The 19,372-nt window shown below is 40.9% G+C and overlaps 1 protein-coding gene across 1 annotated transcript in view; it reads right to left on the bottom strand.

Moving 5' to 3' along the window:
• The window catches only part of SLC9A8 (solute carrier family 9 member A8), a gene marked incomplete in the record, with an annotated part of 719,342 nt that overhangs the window by 610,183 nt on the left and 89,787 nt on the right, over positions 1-19,372 (bottom strand).

Raw genomic sequence — 19,372 nt, 5'->3', positions numbered from 1 at the left:
GACCCTCAGTGGAACATTTGATGAAAGGGTGTCACTGTGGGTCAGGTATGTGGAAGATGTACTTGTCCTATGGGATGGCACTAAATGTGAGTTTGAAGAATTTTTGGTAATCCTAAATAATAATGATAAAAATATTTTTCTCACCTCAGAGATAAATGAAAGAGTGTTAACTTTTCTGGATCTAACCCTTAAAAAAAGAGTGATTGTGACAGAAAATTTTAGAAAGATCAATGCCACTAACAACATATTGCATTCCAGTAGTAACCATCCAGAACATCTGAAGAGGGGAATCCCATATGGTCAATTCCTCCGTCTGAGGAGGAATTGTTCTTCATTATCAAAATTTGATTATCATGCTTCTCTTATGAAAGAAAGGTTCCTTAAAAGGGGCTATTCTAATAAATGCATAAAGAAAGCATTGTGAAAGGCTAGGAATGTATCAAGAGATAGCCTTCTGTATGATCAAAAGAGAAAGATTGAGAATAATCAAATTAGGTTTATTACGAAATACAATGACCAATGGGAAGAAATCAAAAACATAATGAGGAAGAACTGGCAGATTCTCTGTCTGGATGACAGAATTAAAAAGGTGGTAGGAGAGTATCCACAAATGGTTGCTAGAAAGGCTCCTAATCTGAAGGATAGACTTGTTAGGAGTCAATTTGTGAGAGGACCCTCAAATGCAGATTGGCTGAGAAAAGACAGAGGGATAAAAGGCAGTTTCCCTTGTGGCCACTCTGTGTAATGTGTCCATATGGACAGCTCCAAGCCGTTTTTCGGTCTCGTCCCAAAAAGTCTTTGATATACAATATTTTCTTAATTGTAAATCAGAAGGGGTTATTTATCTTCTACAGTGTTCCTGCCCGGTCTTTTATGTAGGAAAAACGAAGAGGGTAATAAAGGACCGGGTACAGGAACACAGAGACGATATCTTGTATGCTAGATACACTAATGTATCAAAACATTTTAATTCTGTACACAACGGTGAAGTTGAGTCTCTCAAATTTATTGTGATTGATAAAGGGATTACAAATGGATGTGGAGGTGATAATGATAGAATTCTTCTCCAAAAAGAGGCCAAGTGGATATACAGATTAGGTACTAGAATCCCTGTAGGCTTAAATGATAAATTGGAATTTGCAAGTTTTTTTGTAAATATCCATCTTAAGTTTCCCTTTCTTCGAATATATGGATACTGACTTATCCTTTGTTGAAGGATAATGAGTAGGGTCTTAAAATGAATTGTGTGAGGCTAAAAAGCGTTTATATATATTAGGCTATAGATAAGTATATCTTTAAATATGTTTAGAGAAGTATGGTGAATACTTTAGCAGGCTATCCGGTTTGATGAATGTTATGGTGAGTGAATGGGAATGTGAAACTGAAATTTTTGGAGTAAATTGTGGCTGTTCCCTAAGGAATTAAATGTGAATGGCTATGATTTAATACTCCAATAAGTGAGATTTGTATATACATGAAAGTCTGTTTTGGAGAAAGGGCAATGTAGTATGTTTGGATTGATCTGGTTGATTGACCTGCCCCTTTAAGGAAATAAGAGATAGCACTTAGTGGTGAGCCAATTGGATACCACCAGGTGCTTTATAAGGAGGAGGTCCTAAGATTGAAAGGTATGCCCTGATGAGCCCCTGACACACGTTACTGTAGGGGTGAAACGTGCGTTGGCACTTGTGTGTTTTTTTATCTTGGAGGAGATTCGACTATACTCCATGATACTTTATTTGTGAACTACTCTCATTTTTACTGCATGTTATCATTTGTTTGTAACAGTGTAAGCGACTCTACATGGAGTTAAGTTGATACACTGCTGTGCTCTAAAGGGTACATATGTGGTAAGATTGCACAGTATGTTATTTGCAGGTCTAGAGGTGTCATCCTGCTGAAATTGAATGCACCTGTGGAAAGACCGGATACACTGAGCTCAGCGTGGTGAATGCTGTAACCTTCCCTCTGTGTGGCAAGTTTGGAACAGAAAGGATTGCATAACATAGGACGAATGGTACATCTATGGTAAGATCTACGCTATACCCTATGCATGCACCAAAGTATAAACATTGATGTGGTTAATCATTTTTTGGAGCACGCTGATGGTACATCTTGGTAAGGTGTGAGGTGTGGTTACCACCTGTGTATGTAAAGTGGAGCGGATAAGTTTGGTACATCTGTGGTAAGATCACCTGTATACTTTGTATACAGCCCACTATGCAACTTGCTGTCTAAAGGTACATCTTTTGGTAAGAACTGTTATACAATGTCCAGTACGAGGATTCGTGCATTTTCAAATAAAGTAACTAATGTGAGGCGTGGTTTGTTGCCTGTGTGAATACAGAGTGTAGCGGAATGGCTCGCTTGTAATACAAGATTGGTACGTCTATGGTAAGATCAGATGTGTATTCCACACACGCCTCAATTTTGCAACTACTTGCTTAATGTACATTCTTGGTGAGATAGGGTACATTGTATCCAATATGAAGATTGCTTTTTCTTGCCAATAGCACGGCTTGTCCAATCAGGATATTTTTGGAGGCTAACCCCTCCCATTTCTACATTCGTCATAGGGAGGAGATGAATGAACTTTTTGTCAGCATTGCATGAACTCTAAACTTGCCCGTATATATGTATCTCTGTCTTGTTCTAAACTGAATATTATTTCTTTGTGATGACAGGTGATTTTATATCGGATACATAAGGGGGTTATTTCATTTGCATAATATTCTGTTTGTTCTAGCAAGGCTATATGCGCCTGTGATGTTAGACATAACTTATTGACATTATGTTGCTTGTACTTTGTTATATGCAATACATATAGAACACACACACATATATATATATATATATATATATATATATATATATATATATATATATCACATATTCATGCAGCATTGTGGTCTCATTTTACCTTTGCATGTATGGGTGATATATTAGAGCTCTACCTGTTTTGGATTTTATAGCTATCCGATTCAGGAACTGTTACTATTTGTGTGATGTAAGGATACAGGCCTGTATTTATATGAGGTGTGGTTCTGGTTTTAATCTGTATATAGTGGTGTGTTTGCATGTTCCTGCTCTAATTTGAGATGGTGGGGCATGTTTGGGCAAACTTCTTTTGTAAATGCTATATGAGTATAATAAATTGTTGAATTCACCTCATATGTGTGCCGTGTTTATTCCCTTTCTTTTTTAGAGGAGTATTATATTCTCTAATATTGTTCTCTCCTTTCTCAGTAAAATATAATTTGTTAAGAGGGAGGCACCGTGAGGTTTAGAAGTGGTATACTACTCTCTCATTTTTTCTATATATATTAAAAAAAAATTGTTAACTTTTTCACATACTTTCTCACTAGGTTTCTCACTGAAATTATTTACATGTTGTAAAAACTTCTCACAGGTCCCCTTTGTTCAGAAATAGACATGCCTGGCTTTGCCATTGCTTTTTTGTCAATTAGAAGGTCGCTAATTGCAGCTGAGCACCACACTTAAAATTGCTGACAGTGAAAGTGTTAATTAATTAGCTTGTAAAATTTAATATTTGTTGTAGTGTAGAGATTACTCTACCACCAGACACCTTCCAACCCCTGATCCCTCCCCGACCTCCCACTGGTCACCACCATCTTAGGTAGTGACAGACTGTCTGCAAGTATGCAGTTTTAGGGAATTTTTTTATTTTATTTTTTTATTATTTTTTTGTATTGTTGGGATCCCCCACCTCCTTGATCCATCCCAAACAGCTCCTTTATTTTTTAAATTATTTTTTAATATTTTTTTTTAGTGTAGCGATCCCTTCCCCCCAAGCGATTGTTAATATGCCCCCCAGTTATAACCTGTTTCTGTAGCTAAGTGGCCCATCCCACCCCCTCCCTCACCCATTTATCTTTTCTGTAGCGTAGGGAACCCTCCACTACCTCCCCGTTCTGAGATTTTAATTTACTTCTATTATTAAAATTTACTTTGCTCTCTTGGCATCAACAATATACCACTGGGAGTTAGCTGGTGAATGGTATCTACACTCATATGCTTCTTGTTATTAACTAACTAGAAGTGTTAAGCTTGCTCCCAGTAGTGCATTGCTGATCTGGTTCTGACTTTAACTAGGTGTTTAACTCCTTTGCAGTGTTTAAACATATAGTTACATGCAAGCTTGCACTTTTTTGTCCCTTTAACTACAGTAAACCCAAACATTTCTGATTGATAGCTCAGTAGTTAACCCCTGGCCCCATGAACCCCCCCCCCCCGAAATTAATTAACCATTGCTTCAAAAACCCAGTGTCACACTGCCCGGCTGCCGCTTTGTCCGTTGCAATGGCCGTTGCCATGGATGCTGTGGTGAGCTTCGGGTTCTTGGAGAAGATGTCATCGCCACGTGCCTCTCTTCCTGATACCGGTCCGGATTCCTCCTGTGGCGCAAATCCTGCAGCTATGTAAGTACCTCACTTAGATTTACCTGTGCCCAAGTATAGGTGTTGCTTCGTGTGCTCCCGGGTGCTGTGTTACTTTATGCTGGATTGCCATACTGTTATTGAACTCTGCCTGTCTGACAACTCTGCTTGCTTAACCCGTGAACTGCTGGATTGCCATACTGTTATTGAACTCTGCCTGTCTGGCCACTCTCCTTGCTTAACCCCTGAACTGCTGGATTACCATACTGTTATTGAACTCTGCTTGTCTGACCATTCAATTAGTTTACCCCTAAACTGCTACACTGCTGGATTGCTTTCTTGTTGCCGGACTCAGCCTGTCTTGACCATTCTCTGCCTTCTTCTTATTGCCCTGAAGGACTACCCTGTCTACCGTTTTGTACTGCTTACCTCATTTCACTTACTTACTCTGGGATATTTCCTATCATTCCATTTGACACCGGGATAAGAAGACTACTGGCCAAGTTTGGTCTGATAGAGCGATATCCCACAAGCATTACATTATACTAGGGCCATGGACCCAAATGTGGTAGCAAGAGCAGTCACTCTGTTAGGGTTTTTTCCCTGTTTGCCATGTGCTGCTGGCAGCCATTTTACTCACCTCTCTTCCTGACTATGGTGCATTGTGGGGGATGCTGCTCATTTCCTACACTTCCTTTTATGGCCAGACTGGTGTGCTTCATCCATGCGAGACAGGATGAAGCAGAATTGTGATGTCATCACTTATTATTTAAAGGGCCTCTGTTCAGTATGCTTTTCCTTTGCGTTGTCTCAGACCTGTTTGTGAGAGTTCCTGTGTATTACCTGGCTGCCTGACGTCCTTCCTGGTTCCTGATCCCTGGCTTTTTCCTGACTCTGCTATTTTCCTTGTTCCTGATTCCGGCTCGTCTGACTATTCGCTTTAGCTCCTGACTCGGCTCGACTGACTACCAGCTCTGGTTTTGACTCCTGGCTTATTATTTGACTTGTGGACTTTTTATTATTTTTTGCTATTAATAAAGGTGTGATTATTTTTGCACTTCTCGTCTCAGTCTGATTACTGGCACCCTGACATTACGCAAAGGCCATGTGTGATGAATCAAACCTTCTCAACGTCACAATAGAGGGGTGTGGGCATGAAGGGGTTAATGGCACACAGCTCTGGTTCCCTTATCCTTGCACCTCTGCAAAAGGACCTTAAAAGAGACACCACATTAACCCCACATCCGGTCCACATTGCTCTAACAATTTCTCTGCTACCACCACCAAAACTTTTAAATTAAAGGGGAGTTTTGGGGAACCCCTAAAAACTCACACTATTTAACAGTTAGGTATAACGTGCCTTTAACCTTGTCTCAACAGGAGTGTGAATTCGGATATTAGAGCCCAAAAGACAGAATGAGATTTTCTATTTGTTTAATAACAAAAAATATCAACACAGGTTACACAGTGCAAAATTATAAAGACATTCAAAATAACATACAATTACAAAGCTACAGTTCTTTAGAAACAAAATGGGACATGAAAAGAATTACTCACAATATCTAACTTATTGCCAAGTTCCTTTAGATATGTGGAGAGCTGCCATTCCAGATGTTAGTCGCTTGAGTCCCCAGGGCAGTTCTGCCTAAAAGGTCTTTCTCTTGCATACTTGAACCAAATTCTCTTTGTCTTGTCAAAGACAACGCCCTGGTTATGAGTTACAACAAGTTCAACCAATTGCAAACAAGTCTTAGCTCCCACTATCAGTCTCCAATTTCTCTTGTGGAGGACATTTCCTTGCAGGATATCACACACTCGCTCTCACTCATAAAGGGATCTAGCAGCCCCTCAGGGTAACTCACTGGGGGACAAAGAGCAATTCTTGCTATGCTTAGGCAAGATACTCCACTGTTCACACCTACCCCAGTATGCTCTGTAGGAGTAGCAGGTTAATTAGTCACTGCAGCTACATCTCCCTCCCCCTCTTCTTCACATCTGCCATTGCTGTAGGGGAGGTCCACAGCCACACACAGGGTCCCATCCTGTTTTACTCTCTGTAACAGGGCAGGATGTACTCCGGCCCCTACACCAGCCATGCCATTCACTCTTCCTTGCATATGCAATTCTGGTTCTAGCACAGAAGGGTATACACGCTCAGTCTGCCCTTCTGCCCAGCCCTGCTGCTCTCTCACATCCCCACACACTGCATCAGGCATCCCATTGTCACAATTAATGGCAGTATGACCCTTTTTAACTGGCACAATACAGTACTGGTACAGGTTCAGGTAAATCATCATTAACCCTAGGCTCTCCCTCCCATCGCCCAGGTTCAATAGAAGCAACATTGTTGCAAACATTTTCAATACATCCCTCCCTAGGCTCTCCCTCCCAGCGCCCAAGTTCAATAGAAGTAACATTGTCACAAACATTTCCAATACATCCCTCTTCATCAGAACAAGACATTACTGGTGTACACAAAGGCAGAGCTGTATTAACCCTCAGCCCCCCCTCCCAGCAATCATGTTCAAGGGAATCATCCTTTATCCTTTGGTGGGATACCTCCAGCTCTGGTGCAGCTAGCGATGTGTCCATCCCCAGCCACCCCTCTGGGTCCCCCAAAGTTTCACACAGTACCTCAGTTGGTGCAGGGCCCTCTACTGGCCCTTCCAGGTTGCAGGTGTTGTCTTCTGGGGCGTACTGACAAAGCATCCGGCCCAAATCATCGCCCAGCAAAACATCAACAGGGATATCCGCAGAAATCCCCACCTCCCGCAAACCTTTTCCCACACCCCAATCAAGGTACACTCGTGCCACAGGCACTGCGGGGCAAACTCCCCCAATTCATTGAATGGACACAGTCCTCCCTGGTATAATGTTCTCCGGCTTTACCATTTCAGGATGCACCAAGGTAACCGAAGCTCCACTATCCCTGAGTCCTGTTGCCACCTGGTCACCCACAGATACCCTCTGTAGGTTAACTCTCCGCTTTTGCCTTGGGAACCCACCCACAAACAAAACAGATGCTGGTTCCCCAGCCACATTCCCACCCTCAGGCTTCTTTTCTGGGCAGGTGAAACTCAGAGGCCCCATCTGGTTACAAGTGAAACACCGGCGGGTATCCCCCTGTCCCGGTGTGGCACCTGCCCCTCTGGCTGTAGGGTGTAGATGAGATGGTTTCTCTGCTACCTTGGTTGCTCTTTTCCACTTAGGAGACACAGCTTGAATAGCTGCCTGCCTTGTTTCAGATGCTCTGTTGTTGGCGTAATCATTAGCCAGATCTGCAGCCTCTGCCACTGTTTTGGGCTTTCTGTCCAGAATCCATACTCTGGCATCAGGACTTTGCATTTGCATGAACTGCTCCAGGATCATCAAATCCTCCAAAGCCTCATGAGTGAGGACTTTTAGGCCCCCAGTCCATTGCTTAAAAGCAGACCTTAGCTGTACAACCAATTCTGTGCAGCTGTCCTCTGCACCTTGGTGAAGACTCCGAATTTTTTTCCTGTAGAATTCCGGAGTGAGGTTAAAACTTTTTAATAAGGCTGTTTTTATGGCCCCATAGTCCTGGTCATCCTCCCCTGGAAGTGAAGCAAATATATCCAATGCTTTACCCTTCAGGCGAGGAGCTAAACAGCAAATCCATTGCTCTGGGGGCAGCTGATACTGCTTGCATACCTTCTCAAAGCCCCTCAGAAAAACATCCAAGTCAGTGTCTCTTTCCAACATTGAAAAATACTCCAGACGGGGCTTCTCTGTTGCGGTTTCCCCCACATTCACTGGTTTGGGGAGACAGGCTGGTTCTGTTCCTCTGCATAACCTCCAGCTCATGTCTCCGTTGAGCATCCTTTTCCTCTCTCTCTCTCTTTCTGCAGCCTCTCTTCTTTTCTTTCTCTCGCTGCAGCCTCACTCTCTCTTTCTCTCTCTCTTTCGGCAGCCTCCCTCTTTCTCTCAGCTGCTTCTTGAAACTTGAGGATCAATTCCATTCTCAGTTTAGGATCAGCATCCCCCAAGTACCTGAGTGCTGTTTGTAGCTGAGACTTCTTTTCACTCACAGGGGTAACAGCAGTAGGTATCATCTCCTGGGTTACCAGTTCCACAGTAACCATCTCTGTGCCAGTTTCCTGCTCTGCTGGAATGTCATCTGCATGCTGCAGTTCCTGGACCAACTGCTCCTTTGTTTTGCCAAAAGTTGCAATGGCTCTCTCCTGACAAATTAGCTCCAGGGATTCTTTCGGCATCTTTCTATATGCTTCCATAATGAGAGTAGCAACGAACAAACAAGAGGAAGGGAAAAAGAACTGCTTCTTTGCACTGTAATGTCTCTGTAATTAGGCACTGAGTTCTGTCTTTGGGAAATTACACAAACACATGTAATTTCTTTTAATACTATACAAATAGCACTAAAAAACTCTAAATATCCCCACCGTTGCAAGCCAGTTTGTGACTAATCAAACCTTCTCAACGTCACAATAGAGGGGTGTGGGCATGAAGGGGTTAATGGCACACAGCTCTGGTTCCGTTATCCTTGCACCTCTGCAAAAGGACCTTAAAAGTAACACCACATTAACCCCACATCCGGTCCACACCGCTCTAACAATTTCTCTGCTGCCACCACCAAAACTTTTAAATTAAAGGGGAGTTTTGGGGAACCCCTAAAGGGGAGTTTTGGGGAACCCCACTATTCAACAGTTAGGTATAACGTGCCTTTAACCTTGTCTCAACAGGAGTGTGAATTCGGATTTTCTATGTGTTTAATAACAAAAAATATCAACACAGGTTACACAGTGCAAAATTATAAAAAGACATTCAAAATAACATACAATTACAAAGCTACAGTTCTTTAGAAACAAAATGGGACATGAAAAGAATTACTCACAATATCTAACTTATTACCAAGTTCCTTTAGATATGTGGAGAGCTGCCATTCCAGATGTTAGTCAATGAGTCCCAAGGGCAGTTCTGCCTAAAAGGTCTTTCTCTTGCATACTTGAACCAAATTCTCTTTGTCTTGTCAAAGACAACGCCCTGGTTATGATTTACGAGAACAACCAATTGCAAACAAGTCTTAGCTCCCACTATCAGTCTCCAATGGGAGGAGCGCTCTGCATTCCTACACACAGCTATACAAAAACACTAGTCTAAGGAGTGGGGGGAAGGAAGGGGGGGAGGGGGGAAGGAAGGAGGGGGGGAGATCTCAGCTTACAGCCTTCTGAAAGCAGAGTTCACACACAAAAAAAAAAACAGTTCACCATAACCCCTTCCAGGCTGAGACAATACCACCTCTGCTGAGTAGCCAATCCAGGTATCAACTACTCCACATGATTGTATCATGACACCATGAATCCTGATGGTGCTAATAATCCACCTTTACCTGCCATCATTTCCAGGATGGATAAACAGGATCACCGCTTGGATCAATTTGCACTAGCCCTGCAAACCCAGCTGACTCGCACTGCACATTTGGACCAAAGTGTCCCGCAAGTTATGGCTGCTCCTGTTTCCGCTGCTGCACCTATGCCTACCAGGAGCATGTCCGGTTCTGCACCTCTTGGGGTTCTCCAATTATTGCCGCATGTTTATAAAGAATGTCTCCCAAGTAGTTGCTCCACTTACTGAGTTGACTAAACGGAACAGAGACGGCAAGAATTGGCCTCCTGAAGCTGTGGATGCCTTCTCTCCTCTGCAAAAGGCCTTTTGCTCTGCTCCTGTGCTCCGCCATCCTGATCCTGACCTGCAGTTCACTTTATAGGTGACGCCTCCGAGATAGGAGCAGTCTTAACCCAAAAGGATTTTTTAACCTCCAAATTGCACCCTGTAGCCTTTTTCTCCAAATGCTTTACTCCTGCAGAGAGGAATTATGATGTGGGTAATCATGAACTCTTAGCCATTAAGATGTCCCTGACTGAATGGCGTCATTGGCTAGAGGGTACTGCCAACCCCATTCAAATTCTCACTGACCACAAGAATCTGACGTATCTAGAGACTGCTCATCGACTCAATCCTCGACAGGCCGGATGGGCCCTGTTCTTTTCCCGTTTTAACTTTGTAGTCTCTTATCTTCCTGGAAATAAGAATAAAAAGGCTGACGTCCTTTCCCGTCAGTTTCCTCAGTCTAGTGGCTCCTTCTGAAGCTCCTATCGAACACATCATACCCCCTTCCTGTGTGGTTGCTCAACTTAACACCACTCTACTTTAAAGACTGCAATGTGCTCAGTCTAGAAAGCCTCCTGAAGCCCCCGCTGCTGCTGATATCTTCTTTGTTCCTCTGAACCTACACATCCCTGTGCTATCCTGGGATCATGAGCAAACTATCAGGGCATCCTGGTTTGACAAGAACTTTTAAGCTTCTTTTCCAACATGTATGGTGGCCTACCATAAAGTCTCTCAGGATTATGTAAAGGCCTGCATGACTTGTGCTGCCAATAAGACTCCCCGATCCTTGCCTCCTTGCTTGCTCCAACCGGTACAAATTCCCAAACAGTGGCAGATCATTTCTGGGTTCCTGCCCGTGATGTGCTCAATCTTTGGTCTCCAGGTTCCATGCTGCTCATCCTTTGAAACCGACTCTGGTTCCCGGAGGGAACCCTTGAGTGGGGGGCTATGTCACGCCACCTGGCCGCCGCTTTGTTTGCTGCCATGGCCATTGCCATGGATGCTGCAGTGAGCTTTGGTTGCCAGTGATGACGTCATCACCGCACGCCTCTCTTCCTGATGCCGGTCCGGATTCCTCCTGTGGCGCGAATCCTGCAGCGATGTAAGTACCTCACTTACATTCACCTGTGCCCAAATATAAGTGTTGCTGTGTTACTTTATGCTGGATTGCCATACTGTTATTGAACTCTGCCTGTCTGACAACTTTGCTTTCTTAACCCCTGAACTGCTGGATTACCATACTGTTATTGAACTCTGCTTGTCTGGCCATTCAATTAGTTTACCCCTAAACTGCTACACTGCTGGATTGCTTTCCTGTTGCCGGACTCAGCCTGTCTTGACCATTCTCTGCCTTATCTTATTGCCCTGAAGGACTACCCTGTCTACCTTAAGAACTGCTTACCTCATTTCACTTACTTACTATGCTCTGGGATATTTTCTATCATTCCACTTCACGCCGGGATAAGAAGACTACTGGCCAAGTGTCACGAATAACAGGCTGCAAAGGTTAAACCAATACCCCCTATAACCTTCCCCCTGTTGTTAGCTAGTCTAGGTGTGAAGTGTTTTTATGTTATTGTATGAGTCATCCATTGTCCTTTTGTAAGTCAGGATGTGATTAGAATCTGTTTAACTAACCATTGTCTGATGTTTGTCTCATTGTATAATATTTGTTTCTATTTGTGTAGTAACTACCCCATTTATTGGAAATGTATAAAAGCTGCGTTTTCTGTGCAGTAAATCAGTTCTTATTTCACCTGAATGCTAGTATGTCTAGTTATTTGGGTGGGCTCCTGCTACAATCACTTTCTTGGGCTACATAGCCACTTGTTTTAGGCAAAGGAAGGACCCTCTGGCAGAGCTACTCAGTCGGGGTAGCTGGAGTCTGCCACAGGGTGGGACCCTGAGTACTGGTGCTGTCGGGCATCAGGGGTGGCTACAGGCTGTGGTCACTTGCCAGCTACATAGCTGCAGTCAGCAGGGAGGAAGAAGGACCCGTTTGGCGTAGCTACCCAGTCGAGGTAGCCGTGGTATCCGTCACACCAAGTTTGGTCTGATAGAGAGATATCCCACAAGCATTACACCAAGAGCATTAACCACTGCCTAGTATAAATAACTGCAATTAACTCCTATGTTCTATACATTCTAATGTCTAGCCAATAACCTCCATTATTTAAAAAGACATGGAAATGAAGTTACACTCAGAGCTAAAAGCTTATAAAAGAATGTTTATTTTATTCCAAATTATGAATACAGTATTGCGATTTTTTTCATTTTTTTGTATCATTCACATTCTTTATTTCAACACTGAGGACACCAATTTGATTGCAACATTGATTCCAACACTGATGACACTATATTTTCAACACTGATTACACTATATTTGTCACACTGATGACACTACATTCTCCAGGATATTTTCACTAACTTTGGACACTTTCTTCACCCATTTTTGGAATTGTATTCACTCAATTTTTGTATGGTTTATGTATTGTGCTTTTATATTTTGTACATCAATTTTATACAGGATATTCAAGTCTATATAGGAGAATCAAGGTTAGCGAGATTATCAAACATTAGCTTGCTTTGGTATCAGAGCTGCCCCTCCAATATTTTATTAATTTGCGAGTTCATGATATTTGTTTTTATATAATATTGTGCATGGATCCATGTTTTTACTCTGTTATATTGTCTGCCAACAGATTTTAGCATTAAATTTATATATATTATTTTACCCAAGCATTCCTTACAGCTCATCAGTACCTTAGCCTCTTTCTATTAGGCGCTCTGAACACACCTCTGTTTTTTCACAATTTCCCACTGGTAAGCTAGATACCACCTGTTCGGAGCTATAGGTACCACCCCTCTATTTGGCGCTTGATCTTCTGTACAATAGTTCAGTACAAGGCACACATACAGTTATTGTTAAAATACAATAAAAAGAGACAGTAGTTTTCCAATATACATTAAATACAAGATAAACAAATACGTCTTCACTAACAGAGTTTGCTGACCAAATTATATACCTACAGGATAACACACAGGCCACTTTTGGACCACCTAAAGTTGCGGGAAATGTATTATATAGTAGGTAATCACAAGTTAAGGGGACCACTCTTGGGTCCCAAATGATGAACCTCTTTTTTACTTTAATTTCTCAATGTATCATGATATAACCAGTAACATATATAGAGAACAATATAGATCGCCTGGACCTGTGAATAATATGAGTGCTGTAATACTGAATAGCATAGATGGTGTAGGTATAACATAGGGTGTAATTCAAGTATGTGCTTTAAAAAAAGAAGAAAAAAAAGGAAGATATGTATAATCTTATACAAGATGCTATGCAGTATAAACAAGAATCACATGGTCACCACTAAACTCAAAATATATACTTCAACCTAAGTCTGTAATAGATAAATGTAGAAACCCTTACATTTAGGGAGCGTAGCAACCAGAGCTCGGGGGAGACTTACAAATTGCTTTACTTATATTATGAAATATATGTTGAAATGAATAACTAAATAGAAAAGAACCTGAACATGGAGGTGTAGCACATTCAGAAGTATTGTGAGTATATTTTTACATAAATTCTGCACCCTGATCTATGTCTTTAATATCTAGTAGTGATCAGTGGAGATGAGAGATGAGTAGTTGTTTTCTTACCACTGATCTCATCATTCAAAAGCTATAGCGTAGTTGCCGATATAGGGCATTATCCATGGATAGGATTTCATAAGCTCAGCTTTGTGATAAGTGTTTCAGATGTTTACTGTCTGAGCTTATAAGGAAGTGCTAAGTCAGGCGTAATATATTTTCCAGCAAGAATATGGTTGGTACAGAGGGCGATGTATATTTGGAGATATGGAATGTCTGACCTGCTGTTTCAGACGCTGACAGCAAGATAGAGAAAACAAGGAATTATGCTTGCATATGATCATCAAGAGATCTGCTTATATACATATAGAATCTCCCACATTAAACTATTCACCTGGTTCACCCAGAGAAGTTGGTTAACCTTGTAATGGGTAATAAGTTAGGTATGCCTGCTCCTGATCTTGCACATCTGCTCATATACCTCGAATAATTAAAATAGATGGATAACTAACATAAAGTGCTTAGGTGTAAGGGTCTAGTAGGCGGTTAACTCTTTCATAGTGTGTTATAGAAGTTGTATACTAATGGATGTGCAGAAAATAATAAATGAACTAGGAATTAAAGTCCCCTCTGTGTAGATATACTAAGACCTCATTGTAGGTAACATGAAGACTTACATTACTAAACAACATTCAGTTTGACAATTCAGCACCTACACCCAACTAAGCTGATTGATAGTTATATTAATTTAAATAGAATACTATATCTTGCTCTATTTCGTTTTTAACCCTCCTAATAGGATATAGAACTAAAATGTGCTAACTTAGACTCAAAGTATGGACAATTATCGGCATTAGAATAAAAAACAGTAAGTACTCACAATTATGGAACACGTGTATAAAGGAACAAGTAGTAATATAACTTTATCTAACTTATGACACAAAGTTCTCCTTCTAGTGCTGCTGTCCACAAATAAAGTCTGCCTGATCGATTATCTTGGAGCTAGGCAGGGTTTATAATTAATACAGAGTACTTGCTTCAATCCACCCCAGTTGATACTATACGTGAGGCAAGGTGTGTAAAATTACCAAGGCTGGGTCCAAAAACGAGAGTATGTAAAAAGATATCTGTCAAGTATGTCCCTCCATGAAGTATGTTCAGAAAAAGATGTATAGGCAGTTTAATATAAGTCACTCCGTTACTGTACAATAAAGCTTGGATCTGCAAAATGCTTAGAGGTGTCTCTGGTTGCCTTTCAATGTAGATATCCATAAACATTAGACTGTTAACCTTTAGAGTATTGAGTAGTGGTTTTGATATTTGCGAGCCAAATTGCAGTGCTTCTCTTGTCAGGCATTTATCTGCAGCAGACATGGCGTCCCTTGGTGAAGCCGTATCTTCTGTAATGTTGGATGCATATGACCAGTCGGCTTCACTGCAGTGATTTGCAAAAGGTTCTCCGGGTTAATAGCTTTTAACCCCTAAATAGCAAATTATGGTGACTTTTTCAACCCACAGATGAAGGAGTTGGGGACTGAGAAAGCCCACTTTCCAATTGTGGATTCCCTGGGATGGGGATAACCGGAAAATCGACCACCTGATGTGAGACCACCTGATGATGTTTGTCGCCAAGTAACTTCAGGATAATGTAAGCCATGGCTGCAACACTGTCTGATTGAAACCTAATGAACGGCTCCAATGTTAGACTGGACCAAATTTGATTGCCTTGTCTCCTGATCCAAAAGATTAATCTGTGACAGATCTTTTTTTGATCCCTATTGTACTTACACAGAAGAGACAGCTGCAAAAGTCTCAGATAAAACCTGTCAAAAGGGGGGGGGGCGGAGCCTACACTTGGAGCGGTTGGACGTGTTTCTGTGAAGCTCCTGATCATATTTTATTTAACTTGTTTTTTTTAGCTGCAAATAGTAAAAGCTATTCTACTGGGACTGGCATATTTAGAACCTAATACTTTTCCTGCAGTTCAGGAGCTGATGAATGATACCCTGACCTATGTTCTTCAAGTAAGTCACCTATGACTTCTGCTAGGGAGGCCTTCGCATCCTGAAATAGAAAATAGCGCGACTGAGGCTGCCGCATACATTCTCCCTCCAGACCAACAGGTCAAAAAGTACGCAGATACTAACGTTGTTTCATGCCCTTGTTTTCTATTCATGACCTAGTAGGGTTACTTTCTATGGTTTACAAAGCTATTCAACATGGAGGATATTCAGCAAGTGCTACAGATTGTCTTCGCCAATTTCAAAGCGGAACTAATTCAGCAGATTGAGCGCTTGGGTAAGAGTGTTAAACTTGATGAGACCCAACCTCTAGATTGCTGGCAACTACCTACAGATGCAATATTACTTTCAGAGCAACGAAAGTGGGAGTTTGACTGCACTGAGAAGTTGGAGGACAACCCAACCTCGAGGAGAGCGGCCGATTTGGAGATACGGGCCATAGCTCAGGAGATTCAATTACCCGACAAAGTATTACCCATACAGAGCGACCTTCAAGATTACTCCATCACCCTGCTTGATGTTGTGTGGTTGGGGGCGAGGGACCCTAGCTGCCTGATCATGACACAGCACTTATCTGTTTGGGGGCTTTGCATGGAGGAGAGCGCTGGACGCTCATATAAACAGTTTCATCAAGAGCCTCTGATCCTATGGTGAGTGTTTTGTTCCGGTGAAGCCGAAGCAGTCGTTAAGGGAACCTCTCCGTGTTTCTTCTATGCTGATACCCCTCTGAGAAAATTATTTTGGCACTTTGATGTGGGGTAGGACAATATATGTTCGACAACAGAGACTACTTGGATGGGTATTTGCGGTATCGATATTGGCCTTTTTTGTGAGACTCCCTCAATAGATCCGGGACTTATAATTATAGTTACACAGGAGGCTTAGGGTACTGTTTATTTACATTTATTAAAGTGTTCATGTCATGTTATTATAGGTATACATGAGGCTTGGGTTACCGTTTATTTTTGTTTGCTTAAGTGTTCATGTCATGTTACAAGTTTTTTATTTTTTTATTTGACTTCAGACCGGTTCTATAAAGTCTAGGTGAATATTTTCTGTCTCATTTGGGGAATCCGTATGCATATACTTTTTTGTTTATATTTTACACAGTATACTGACGAGATTCTATGTGATTTTCTGTAACTACTCATAGACAAGTCATATATCCTCTGAGGGGGCAATTAATTATTATTGTTTTGAATGTCCCAAGGCTCCCACTACTTTCTGAGAAGCAGATTGGAACTATATGTTATCTCCACCTGTTGAAAGAAGTAGCCCTACTTTACTCCATAGTACATATCCCTTATCTTTTAGTTTGGCCCACTTATTTGCGATAGTTGTATGGGATTATAACGAATAATTTCCCATCTATAATAAAAACTCTCCCTGAAGCTGCTTTTTGTTAGTCATAGAGGTCCACATGCGACTTCCTTTTGAGTAGGGAGATTACAATTTAAGGTTTTTGTTAAATGCGAACTGTAATGTGAGGCAGACGCTATTATTATACTTGAATGTTTGAATTGTTGTGATATTTGTTATGTCAGAAATGTTCTCTTCATTAATGAGATGCAAGAATCCAACTATCTACCCTTCCTGCTGATAGTCAATGAACAGCAGGTTCACTTATAATTTTATATAAGCACCTGAGAGGGCTTTTGCTTTAAATATGGCTAGGCAGGAATAAACAGTCTTATTGTACCTGTAATTTATCGGTTAAGTTGCATGCCAGTATTGAAGCAAAACAACTATTACTACAAATGAGTTTTTGTAATCGTAGGTAATCTGCAGCCCTTTTTTCATTTTGTAGCTCATATTTAATTTCTAGGCCACTGTTTAATGAGCGCAGAGGTAAGAGACAGATATTATTGAAATATTGAGAAGTGTAGGTGAACGTGATATTTGTTATGCAAGAAATGATTTCTTTCACATTGAGCAGTAAGATCATGATACGTCCTGCGGCAACAATAGATCCGAAGGGGCAAACACTGTCACAAAAATTGTTTCCCATTAGTTGGATTATGTGTTGCCATCAGAGACAATAGAATTAATACTTATGTATGAGAGGTTATGACACCAAACCAATTAAGATATAGCCACACAGGCTACAAGAGAGAAAACACGCTAGTTGAGTGTCTATGTATGGCTTCCAGCTTCCTGTCCATCGAGTCTTTGAAAGAGGTATGCTCTTCTAAAGAAACTCTAGTCTGCCTGCCTAAGGTGGAAATGACCCTGCTCACTTTAAGGACTGTCTCCCATACTTTCAAAATAGAAGATGACAAAGAAAACATAGCCTTAAATTTGGCATTTGAAATAAAAAAGTGTGTCCCTGGGTTATTCTTTTTCTTAGATACCAGTTCGGGGACTGATTCAGGGATTGGGTAGAGGGCTGCTTAGGAGCAGACTTAAATTACTTATCTATTTTCTTACTGATAAACTTAGCAGGTGTGGGCAATGTATACAAAAATAGTAGTGCTCTACCAGGAACGAACAACAGCTTGTGGGCAATGTATCTACCTACAAAGCACTTAACAGTTCCCTTAACAATGCATGAATTTGCTTTTTATATTATGCTTTATAGATGTAAAGCTTTGAAATAAAGTAAACTGTTCTCATCACCTCCACGGACCGAAGGGAACCAGCTTCCAAACTCCAAAGATGGTTAGTGCACAGAGAGAAAAGTGGAAGAAATGGCCCATGACGTTGCAGGATTTGCGCTCTAATAAGTAATTTTTAGTCCTTTATGCGCTACTGTAGAAGTGGTACCTGATGATTCCCAGTGAGACAGATCTGAAAACAGCATGCTTTGATTCAAAGCAGGCAGGCAGCTAACTGTAAGCGCTAGTGCATGTTTTTTAAAGACATAGAAGCAATTTTGCATCGAGGGACATATTTTAAAAGGTATGGCTACTATTATGATTCATATTTTTGCAGTTACTTAAAAGTATTTCCAACATTTACTGTCCCTTTAATATAGCAGTGAGATGATAAAATAAAACTGAACAAGCTATAGAAAATAATAATTTCCATAATTACTATAAGCCTAGCTTACAACACTTAAAACTGGTATAAAAGTTATGATGATCTGGTTTAAAAAAAAAAACAACATCTTAACTCGTGAGACTAAAGGGGCTCTGCTGGATTTATTTTTACTATATAAGCATAAAACATATTGATATCACTTTAAAGCTTTATGTCTCCAGACCTGCTTAGTCTTTTTTACCAAATTAAGCCGATAATGATCTTTTCCATATGGTGCAGTAGTTTAACCTGTATTCTTTTCTAAGAATTTCTATTGCTCCACAACAATGTTTTACCAAATAACTTAAAAGTACTTACTACAATTTTTTAGGGTATGCAATTGTCATTTTGTGATAAACTGTTTATTCAAGTATTCAAAAATTATAAGCAATGAATAAACAGTATGGATTACTGTAGAGATATAATAAAAACAATTTCTCAGCTAGATTAAGTAAACACTGACAAAGGTACAAAAGTACAGAGGAAAAGAGTGAGTCAACAATGGTTTACAAGAAGAAAGAAATATGTTTTCAGTAGGTAGATTTAAAAACTCTGGAAGATTATTGTGTGGTGTGGGGAAGGAGACACATGTCAAGAGGCAGGATGATAACATAGATGGAAGAAAAAGCTGAAAATGGTTATGAAACTATCCCATTGTGTAGAAAGACAATTTCTAAAACTAAAATG

The sequence above is a fragment of the Bombina bombina genome, chromosome 1, assembly GCF_027579735.1.
Source record: "Bombina bombina isolate aBomBom1 chromosome 1, aBomBom1.pri, whole genome shotgun sequence".
NCBI classification, from domain to species: Eukaryota; Metazoa; Chordata; class Amphibia; order Anura; family Bombinatoridae; genus Bombina; species Bombina bombina.
This window is presented reverse-complemented; position numbering and strand designations above follow the sequence as displayed.